Source organism: Panthera leo, chromosome D1 (assembly GCF_018350215.1).
Source record: "Panthera leo isolate Ple1 chromosome D1, P.leo_Ple1_pat1.1, whole genome shotgun sequence".
NCBI classification, from domain to species: Eukaryota; Metazoa; Chordata; class Mammalia; order Carnivora; family Felidae; genus Panthera; species Panthera leo.
Window position 1 is genome coordinate 105,054,267 of NC_056688.1, and position 11,074 is coordinate 105,065,340.

Consider the following 11,074-nt stretch of genomic DNA (forward strand, 5'->3'; position numbering starts at 1 on the left):
GCTTCATCCCCTGGCCGCCCTGACCGGGGCCCTGACCGCCCATCCTGGGGCGTCCCTGTCCCAGGACCACCCAAACCCCAGGCAGAGCAAAGACAGATCCTCAGCTGGGCCCCAAAGGCCCCCTCTTTAGATTCACTTACCACTAGAAATCAGTGGGTAGCAGGATCCCGAAAAGCTCGGGCTGAAAGACCCCGCCTCTAGCTGTGTGTCCTACCCCATTCTGGACCTCAGCGTGCTGGGCAAGCCCCTCTGCTCCCTGATGACCCCAGCAGGCAGCCTCCCTCTTCAGAGACCCAGGCACCAGGAGGAAACCCAGCTGACACTGGAGCTCTTGTGAAAAATGCTCCTCTGTGTTTTAAATACCCCACTGTCTCCACAAATCCTGCTATCCGATTTGACCCCAGAACTCCATACGTCCTATGCCTTTCGCAGAGCCTGCAAAGAAATGAGCTCTCAGGATCACTGAATGTGACTTTTAGCTTTCTTTTATCAAAGAGGGGAAGTCGGAAGGGAGCTGAGAGGAGAAAAGAAGACGGAGGGAGATGCGGCAGGCCAAGTGGGAACCAAGGAGGGCTTCCTGGAGGAGGCAGCCTTGGGCCCAGGCCTGGCTGAGAGGGAGCGTAGGAGGCAGGACCAGCTCCAGCTTCCTTCCGCCCCCGCACACTCCTTCCCGCGCCCCGCCCAGACCTCGCCCCTGGGTGCGTGGCCCCGGCAGCGAGCCCCTTTGTGCCTGTCTGGTCAAGGGCTTGGCCAGCCCTGTGCATGGATCAGACCAACCTCCCAGGGACACAGAGCAGCCCCCTCAAGGGCAGGACCCAGTCCCCGGAGACGCACGCAGCCCAGACAAGGGTCTTCCCTGAAGCCACCACCCCCCAGTGCAAGCCCACAGCCGGGGGCCGGTTTATATGCCACGAGAGCCCATTTTACGTTCCAGCCTAGTGGAGTGGCCCCGTCACAGAATCAGGGAGAAGCACTTCCTGGTCACAGTTCGTGTGCCAGCTCGGTCTGTCCCTGACACTCACAGACACCTTCCCTGTTGGAATATTGGGGAGGGGGTGTGTGCCATCCTGAGCCACCCTCATCAGCGGAGTCGGGGCGGGTGGGGGAGGGGGGCACCGTGCCCGGAGCTTTGTCTCATTTAATCCTCCAGAAAATCCAGAAAATACTTTTATTATTCTCACCTTACGGAGGCTACTCAGCTGGCTACTCTGTCTTGGGGTTCTCTGTGACCCTCACGTCCCAGGCTTTCCACCCCGGCCCCATCCTGCAGGCGGTGGGGTGCAGGTGGGCTCTCATCGGGCCTGATCCTTCTTGTAGTGTATCCCGAGGCAGCCCCCTACCCTCACTGGGCCCCTACGTCCCTGTGTTTCAGGCCCCAAGGCCCCCAGTGTGGGCTATGAACTAAAAGCAGGGCTCCCCTAGAGACAAGGCCCAGTACAGCAGGGAAGGGAGTATCCCCTTGGGCCCTGGGTCCCTGTAAATTCTTCACTCGGCCCTGTGACTGTGGGTGAGTCACCGCACCTCTCTGAAAAATGGGGCAAATGTTATATGTGCTGCCTTCCTCCCAGGGTGGTTATGAGATCCACCACGACAATGAATGTGAAAGTTCACCGCTCTGCTCTGTGAGGGCGGCAGTCGGGCGTTGTGGGTCACGGGCGACCACGGCCCTCCCCGGGGAGGGGGCAGGGACCCTCCCCCTGTTTTGCAAACAAAATAAAATCAGGCTCAAAGGAAGGCAGCTTCTCACTCCACGAAGCCAGGGACCCGTTTTGGCTTTGAATCCTTCTCGGGTCTCTATGGGCTCACCAGCTCCCCCCGGCACCCCTCCCTTCCTCATTTCCTCACTGATAGCATGGGGGCGAGCCCCCCCCCCTCCGCCGCTCCCCGCCCTGCCTGACAGGACTGTGAGATGCTGCTGGGAACGGCATGTTATAAAGTGCAATGCCACAAGACAAGCATTAAGATCGTCCAAACCGCTCACCACGCCGGCCACCTCAAGGCCACTCTGCACCGAAGAAAGCCCCAGCTCTGTAATAGTGGGCTGGTGTGTTTCACCCCTTCCTTGGTCTCTAGCTCCTCAAGAAAGGCCTGCTTGCTGGGTGTTGTGCAGGTATCTGTGGGGGGCAGCAGAGCATCAAGCTTTGCACAACCCAAATGGCCATCCTGGTAGGATGGGTCAATAAATTGTGGTATCAGCACGCAGTGGAATACTATACTGCAACGAAGAACACACAGTTGCTATACATGCGCCATAACGTGGATGAATCTCCCGAGCACGATGTTGACTGAAAAAAAAAAAAAGTCGGACACGAACAAGTACACGCTGTGTGATACCGTTGAGATAAAGTTCAAGCACGGGCAAATGCGGTCTGTGATGATAGAAGTCAGGATGGTGGGTGCCTGGGGACCAGGTGGTGGGGAGCTGGAAGGAGGCACAAGAGGAAACCTTCTGGATCCTAGTGGGGGTCTGTTTGTTGGCCTGGGTGCTGGTTACCACCCAATGAACAATGCCTGTGTTCAAGTTGTAAAGTCACTGAAGCTATGCATTTATGATACATGCACCTTTCTGTGTGTATCCTGTATTTAAATAAAACCTTTTCGAAATTTGACATCTGGGTCCAAGACCTAGCTCTATCATTTGCATATTGTGTGAGCTCTCGCCAGTTAAACTCTCTCTACTCTGACCTCTGCAAAATAGGGATAATGATGGCATCTGCCTCTAATGGTCCCCAATGTCAACTATGTAAACTCCACCTTCATGGTGACCTTATCCAAGCACCAAGTATTAATATTTTTTCTTTAAATCAACTCAACAGTGTTACCTAATTTAAAAATAAGATTTTATATCACTCTCATAAATCATGGATTTGGTATGCTAATTATCTACTTTCCAGTACATTCTAGTTTATGCTAAACACCTAACTATTAAGACAGTGATGGTCATCTGTGGGCCACCTCAAATCGCCTTCCGTATCTAGTGATGGTTGCTTACCCACATTGGAAAAAACCGAGATAATGAGTTACGCAGAGCTCCTAGCACGGGGCAGGCCCTTGGTAAGTGGTAACCATCATCACCAACATCACCATCACCATTAGGATCACACGCAGAAGCAGCCAACACTCGCTTCCAGACCCTCTCCTCCGGCCAACTCAACATGGCCCTGACCTCAGCAGAGCTTAAAGAGCTCAGGACATGGAATCCATTCTGAAGTTTGGGGACCTGCTGGGTTGCACATCCAGGTAAAGGTTCCACGTGGGTACAGAGTGGATGGAGGGCACCCTCCCTCCCTCCCCACCCAGACCAGAACCAGTCTCTCTCCAGAGGCCTGTGTTGACCTGCCTCTTCCTGAAGGCCAAGGCTGAGCACCCCCACACCCCATCCCTCGTCTCTACAACATAGCCAGCTCCTCAGAGCCTCCCACCAATGGGGCCCAGATCACTAGACAAGCAGAAGTCGTCATAGGAGAGCTCTGGACGCTCAGCAAGTCATCAAAAATGTGTCAGTGTTATTTCACATTTGCCCTCCCGGGTGCGCCTGGGACGCTCCTTCACCGACTGTCAGGGGGCACCCAGAGGGGCCACCCTCACCCCAAAAGTGGTTGACTACTTATTTGGGTATGCCTCTTGGTAAGTAAAGTCAGCTGATCAGCATTCAGATTTACTAAGCTGGCGTGGAGGTCACCAATTCAATTTTTTTTTAAGTTTTTTTCTATGTTTATTTATTTTTGAGAGAGAGAACGTGATTAGGGGAGGGGCAGAGAGAGAGGGAGACACAGAATCCGAAGCAGGCTCCAGGCTCCGAGCTGTCAGCACAGACCCCCACTCGGGGCTCGAACTCATGGACTGTGAGATCATGACCTGAGCAGAAGTCGGACGCTTAACCGACTGAGCCACCCAGATGCCCCACTAATTCGATTTTTTTCAAAGGCTTTTGGTATTTAAAATGGCCAGGGGCACCTGGGTGGCTCAGTCGGTTAAGCCCCTGACTTCCGCTCAGGTCATGATCTCAGGGTGAGTCTGAGCCGCTCATTGGGCTTTCTGCTGTCAGCACAGAGCTAGCTTTGGATCCTCTGTCTACCTCTCTCTCTGCCCCTCCCCTGTGTGTGCACGCTCCTGTTCTCTCTCTCTCTCTCTCCCTGTCTCTCTCTCTCTCAAAAATAAATAAACATTAAAAAAATTAAAATAAAAAATAAGATAACATAAAATGGCCATGGGGCACCTGCTTGATAGGCCAACTCTTGCTTTCAGCTCAGTTCATGATCCCAGGGTCGTGGAATTGAACCCCAAGTCAGGCTCCACACGGAGCCTGCTTGGGATTCTCTCTCTCCCTCAGCCCCTCTCCCCCACTCACACATTCTCTCTCTAAAATAAAAAAAATTTTTTTTAATTTAAATAAATAAATTGGCCATAATCTTTGATCCAAATAATTCTACTTAAACGGAGTAAGGATATTTTTTAAAGAAGCTTGCACAGAAATGTTCAGCACATAGTTACTTTTAATAGTAACAAGAAAAAAATGGTAAACAACGCAAATGTCCAGTTAATAGAGATTAAAGACGTATCAAGACTTTTATATCTTGGTTATTATAGGCCATTTCAAAAAATCATGTTATATAAGTCTATGACAAGGGAAGATACTCAAGAAGAGAAACTATATACTAGAAGAGAAAAAACAGGTTACAAATATAAACCTACGTGTGCATGTGTGTGTGTGTATATCTATTTATCTATCTATATATATATCTTTGTGTGCTTGTGTGCATATATATCTTAATATATACACATATACATATTTTTATAATACAAAAATATTTATCATATATATGATATTAATTTTGAAACAGAGTATAATTATTATAATAATAAAAATAATGTAAATATATGTTCTAATACATTAACAGTGGCATATTAGATGGCAAAATTATGGGAGGTTTTAGTTTTCTTTATACTCTGTGGTACTTGCTGACTTTTCTCAATAAGCACCCAGTGTTTTTATTATTAAGGAAAATGGAAAATGATATTAAAATGTTATATGTGATATACAATCCTACATGGGACTTTTCGCTTTAAAAGTTTTTCTGCAAATCCCTCTTACGTTATTTTTTAATTTGTCACAAAATCATAATACACGTCCTTCAATAATAGCTAAACTACACAGAAGTGCATAAAATGAAAACGAAAGCCCAATCCAACCCCCCGCCCCCGTCTCCATTGTATCCCGTCCCCAACAATTAACCTCGGTTCGCATTACTTCGATGAATATTCTGCAAAACCTTTTTCTGGTAGCGTAGAAACATTCTGTCCGGCTACTGAACTCACTCATATTTTTTATCTTATGAAAATAAGATGGCAAGACGCAGATTGTCCTGAAATGAGCGTTTTCACTGAGCAGAATGGCCGTCTCTGCGAGTCATATGCTGTGGTCTAGGTCCCCTTTCTTGCTGGCCGTATCACATTCCAGACTGGAGTTGGGTGGAACTTAGTTGCCCTCGGCCCTGTCTTCCCATGTTTTCATTATCCCTAGGGGACCTAAACACCCTTGTGTATATTGCCTTCCATCCTGGGGAGTGTAGGAGAGCTCTCTAAAAATAACACTGCGTATGAGGTGTTTTTTTTAATGTTGTGGCTTTTGCAACTCTGTCTTTCAAAAAAAAAGGGGGGGCCTGTATCGGTTTTTTTAGATTCTCGTGAATGACAACCTTTACACAAGATCTCAAGCCTTAACTCACAGCTTAAGAAATCTTGGGGACCATCTGGTGCAGCCCCTTTATGTCATCAATAAACTGAGGCCTGGGGGGAGACAATCCACCCCGGGCACAGAGCCAGTGAGGGGCTGAGCCGGGACTGACCCCCAGGACCCCCAACTTCGAGACCCTTCTTACTTGTAGTTATTGTAGTTAGTATGCTAACAGGACCCAGAAGCTTCCGTCCTCAGCCTGAAAAACTGATCCCACTGCCAAACTGGCAAACTCCTACTCGCCCTTCAGGTCTCAGCCTGGATGTCACCCCCTCCGGGGAGCCTTCTTTGACTTTGCCAGAGATTGGACTAGGGATATCACCTCCTGCATGCCCCCTCGGGCCAGGCCTTCTGGTGTTCTGTCCCAGCTGCCTGTCGGGTCGTGGCCCCACTAGGCTAGAAGCTCAGGGCTGAGGGTTGTCAGTCTGTTTCATGAGCCCATGCTGAAAGCCCCCCTGTCGTTCATTCATTCACTTGTTCAAGAAATAGCTTGGTGTCGGGTGCTTGATGCTGAGGAGAGAAGGCTTGGGTTGGAGAATGAAAAAAAAGAGAGACGGGAGAGCTTCCTACAGGTGCCAGAAACTTGAGAAGGCTGAGTGTTGCTTCTCGGGTCCGGAGAGTCGGGTGCTCTAAAGCCGACGACACTGACAACCCCCTGTGTGCCTTTTCCACGAATGACCCCAACCAGTCCTCAGCAACCCTCCGGGCAGCTTCTGATCCAACATTTCACGGAAGGGAGGCTCTGAGAGCAGAGGCTGCGGGCCAAGGACACACAGCTGTGTCTGTCGGCCTCCTGTGCCCCCCACAATCTCCACTGTAACACAGCAAAACCCTCACAGGGCAGGGGAAGTCCAAGATTCAAGAGAGGCTGTGCCAGGAAAGAGTGGCTCATAGGCCAGGAGACCCGGGGGTCCGGTCCAAACCTCACTGCCAGTTGGCTGTGTGCCTCGGGGAATTCACCGTGGCTCTCTGATCCTCAGTTACTTCATCTGAAAAATGGGCTTGGTTAACACTTGCCCTACTCTCTCTACTCGGTGGTCTTATTTTCTTCAGCAAAACGACGCCCCGTGGTCGAACAAATCCAGTCTTACTTACAGGAGCAACAGAAGAGAAACCATGAACGCTGAGTCCCCGAGATACGTGATTCACACCCGCCAGGGGGCCAGGGACTGGGGATGTGTCTCTTGCACACACACCACTGGAACGCCTGCAGCAGACTCGCGTGGGGGTAGGGGGTCAGAGAGAAAGGGGAGGTCGGTTCATTCAAGGTCATCTTCCGGGCCTGCATGCACAGAGCCCCAGCAAGGAAGTATGAAGAGTCCCTGGGGTCCGCTGGGCTAGACAAGGCCTCAGCTGACCGGCCCTCACACCCAAGAGATTGCACTAGAGTTTGCAAACCCTTCGTGTCTTTGTGATGGAAACTTCTAGAAGCCCTGCAACGTAGGGATCATCCCCTACTCCATCTTATAAAGGAAGTCTCGAAAGAGGGAAATCAGTTGCCCAAAGATCATTCACCTGGTCAGAAGGGAAAGTCAGCTTCCAGACCCCCAAACCTTCTAGTCCCCACCCTGATATGCTCGTCACGATATAATCAAGGTTCCCGGAGCCACGATTGTGTTTTGCCCTTTACACAGATGATTCTGTTTCATCTTCAAGCCATCATGATGTATAGATGAAGAGTCTAGGTAACTTGCTTGAGTCATACACCCAAGATTTCACTACCAGGAAATGAGCCCAGGAATGTCAGGGAGCAAAACTCAGCTCCCAGGAGGGGCTGGGAAAGATTTGGGGGGAAGGTGCCCTGACCTGTCCCTGCAGGCTGGACAGGCCCTCGAGGGCAGCCCCACCTACCTGGGACTCGGGGAAGTGCACACACCGAGCCACCTCACAGAGCCAGCACACCCCTCTCCAGCATAACCTCCAATCTTCTGCCCTCTGCCCTTTCGCCAAAAACCCAGCACTTGACGCCTTGTCACACAAAAGAAAGAGTCAAACCCTTCAGGTCCCAGGACAGAAAACCAACTGACGCAGCCCTGGGGAGTTCCTAGAACAAGAGAGCCGGCCTCAGGATCATGGAACCCCATATTTTACAGATAAGTCATCCGAGGCCCTCAGCACCCACCTGACAATCTGGGGCAATCTGCACGCTGGCACCTGCCCGGGCCAGGGCCCCTCCACCATACCTGCGTGCCCCTCAGCTGCCCATCCAGAACCGGAATCTGATCTTATCATGCCCCACTTTCTCCCTCCTCCAGCCCCAACCCCCCACCAATGATCTGACTGAGCAGGAGCACAGCCCGAGGGAAAGGATGTACTTCCTGGTGTGGGGGGCGGGGTGTCCTTCTGCAAAGCCTGATCCTCTCAGTGGGACCCCCTTCTCCAAGCTGCCAACTACAGGTTTTCAAGGATTCAGGTCACCGGGTCATTTCACAAATAAATGCTTGGAGAGCTCGTCCCACCATCACCGGGCAGAGGCATCTCCCTTGGCCACCAGGCCATCCCAAGGTCTTTGGCAACCATTGCACAGATTCATTCATTCATTCATTCATTCATTCATTCAACAAACACTGAGGTCCTACTAGGTACCAGGCACATTCCTGGGCCTCCTTCCTCTCCTCCAGCCACCCCTCTCTGCCTCCCAGGGCTCAGCTCCTCCCCCTTCCCCAGGTGACCCCAGTGGCCCCTTTGCACTGGCAAGAGGGCAAATCCTGGGGGCGCTGGGGAGCCCGGCTGACAGACGCATGCGCACCCCCGGGGGTTACCTGGTGTGGGCCAGGACGGCACAGGCAGACGCCTCTCTGGCAGAGGCCGAGGAGGTACTGATACCGGGCTCTGAGGGCTGCTAACCCCCTCCCTGCCCCTTCGGCCTCCACGCGGGCCCGCCTGGCTGGGCTGCTTGGAAAACCCAGCCCCAGCTCAGCTGACTTCCTCTTGTGTCATGGAAAGTTCGATGCTGAGAACAGGAAACTCCCACCTGGGATCTGGGGTCTGATGGGGGACTGTGAGCCTGGGAGGCAGGAGGGGCAACTCTCAGGGGCTGGGCACCCAGAGGGAGGGCGAGAGGAGGGCAGGGGAGGTGGCCCACTGGGCTGGGTGGAGGTGCCCTTTCACTGGGATGGGTCAGGAACCGAGCCTCAGGGGCCCCGGAGTTGCCTCCAACCTCCCAGAAACAAACAGAAGGGATCAGAACCCACGGACTTGTCTGTAATGAAGACTCAGGGATCACATAAAAAGTCAAATTTTCTGTTTGTTTCCTTTGCTTTTGGTACGTGGGGGTGGTGGGGAGTAGCAAAAGTTTTGAAGACGGAGAAACGTGGGTTCAGATCTTAAGTTTGACCTCCTGAGGCCAAGTGCATGGCTTTCTGAGCCTCAGTTTCCTCCTCTGTGAAATGGAAAACTCCACCCACTTCCCCGTGAAGGCCGGGAAGACTAAAAGAGACCACACCCGGGCTCACTTAGATGCTCAGTAAAATCCCTTGTCCCTTTCAAAGTGCAGTTATGTAAGCGGAGTGTGGTAACCCAGGGTGTGAAGGGCCACTTAAGACGTGAAGCTAGTGTGACCAATAAAAACTTTCTTTCTTTCTTTCTTTCTTTCTTTTTTTTTTTTTTTCAGTTTTATTTTTGAGAGAGAGAGCAAGCACAAGCAGGAGAGGGGCAGAGAAAGAAAGAATCCCAAGCAGACTCCGAGCCATCAGCACGGAGCCCGATGCGGGGCCCAAACTCACGAACCATGAGATCATGACCTGAGCCGACACCAAGAGTCGGACGCTCGACCGACTGAGCCCCCCCAGGCACCCCACCAATAAAAGCTTTCTAAACATGGAGTCTTTAAGAGAAAAATTCTCCAGAGGGGCCCTCGGACTCCTCGGTGGGCAGAGTGGGACCCATCTCTGTCTCCTTCACCTCTGCGTCCCTGGTGGGTAGCGCGGGGCAAAATTTTGCCGAATGAAATGAATAAAAGTTCTGGGATTTCCAGAGTCACAGGACAGGAAGGAAGGATGTGAGGGCAGGGGGCAGGCCCTGGAAGGGTTAGCTGATGCTAATGCAGAGTCACCTCTGAGGAGGGGAAGGGGTCCCTCTGAATCCTGTATGAGGTGGTCAGTGTGTCCCCCACATCACGACTATCTTGGGGGTCCTCAGCCTTTGACCCGGGCCTCAATTCTTGCCTCCGATGAGCGGATACAAAGCACCTGAAATGCTCCCAGAGGAGACAGGACGGTGTTGAATGAGGGACGGTGGGGGGCGGGGGAACAGGCAGGTGTCGAGCAGCTGCTGGGGCAATCTTAGGGCGCAGAGAAGGAGGGGGCCCAGCAGGAGCAGGGTGGAACGGGTGTGGAGGGGAGGCCACACTTCTTCACGGTCAACCGTGTTGTGTCTCTGAACCTTGTCAGAGGGCTCAGGTACAAGAAACCCCAAGGAGCCTGGGTCTGGGTCTATCCCGCCCTGGAGTGCAGAGGGACTGAACCCGGTCCAGGCCCCTGGGGTTGGGGTGGGGTGGGGGTGCTGCGGCCCTTCCCCTGCGCCCGGTCCCGCCGCCCCTCTCCCCCCTCCCCCCTCCCCCCCCCCCCCCACCCGAATAATTTGCAGAAACCCAGCCACCCTGCCTCTTCCCCAACAGGCCAAAGGTTGACCCCAGCACTTGCGGGAGCCACATCGCAACATGAAAATGACGCGTACTGACCTAGCGATCGCACACGCACGCACACGCACGCACGCACGCACGCTGACGTGGAGATCACACGCACCGACACGGCGGTCACTCACATGCACACGCACGCCGCCCGACGCGAGCCCAGCATCCGTGGAGGGACCCGCTTCTTGCGGGGGAGTCACCTCAAATTCCCACCTCATCCCCAGGAAGGGGAGGCCGAGGGCCTCCTCTGGTTTTTCACCGCTGTGCCTGCGGTTGGAACCGATGTGGGGCCCTCCCCCCCACCTCCCCTGCTCACCACCTAGCGCAGCTCAGTGCCATTTCAGTGCGACCCCTGCCTCGGGGACTGGTCCCCTGCCCCCTCAGTCCCCCCTCGGGCCTCCCCTCTGTGGGGGCCAGGCCTCCTCCCTCTCCGCAGCCCGGCCGAGAGCTCCCCAACGCCGTGGCACCCCCGCCAGGCGGTGTGGCCCGCAGCCTGGCCCGGCGTCCTGCGGTCGGGTGGGGGGACGCGGCCCCAGCCCGGCGCGCCTCAGGCAGGAAGCTGGCAGGGGCCAGGGCCGCCATTCGAACTGGGGCAGATGGTTTTGCCAGGAGGAAGTTGACAGTTCAACTTCAAACACGGATGACGCAGGCCCCACGCTGCCTGCTCCCCTGTCCCACCCCTGCCCGCGCCGGCCCGCCCCACC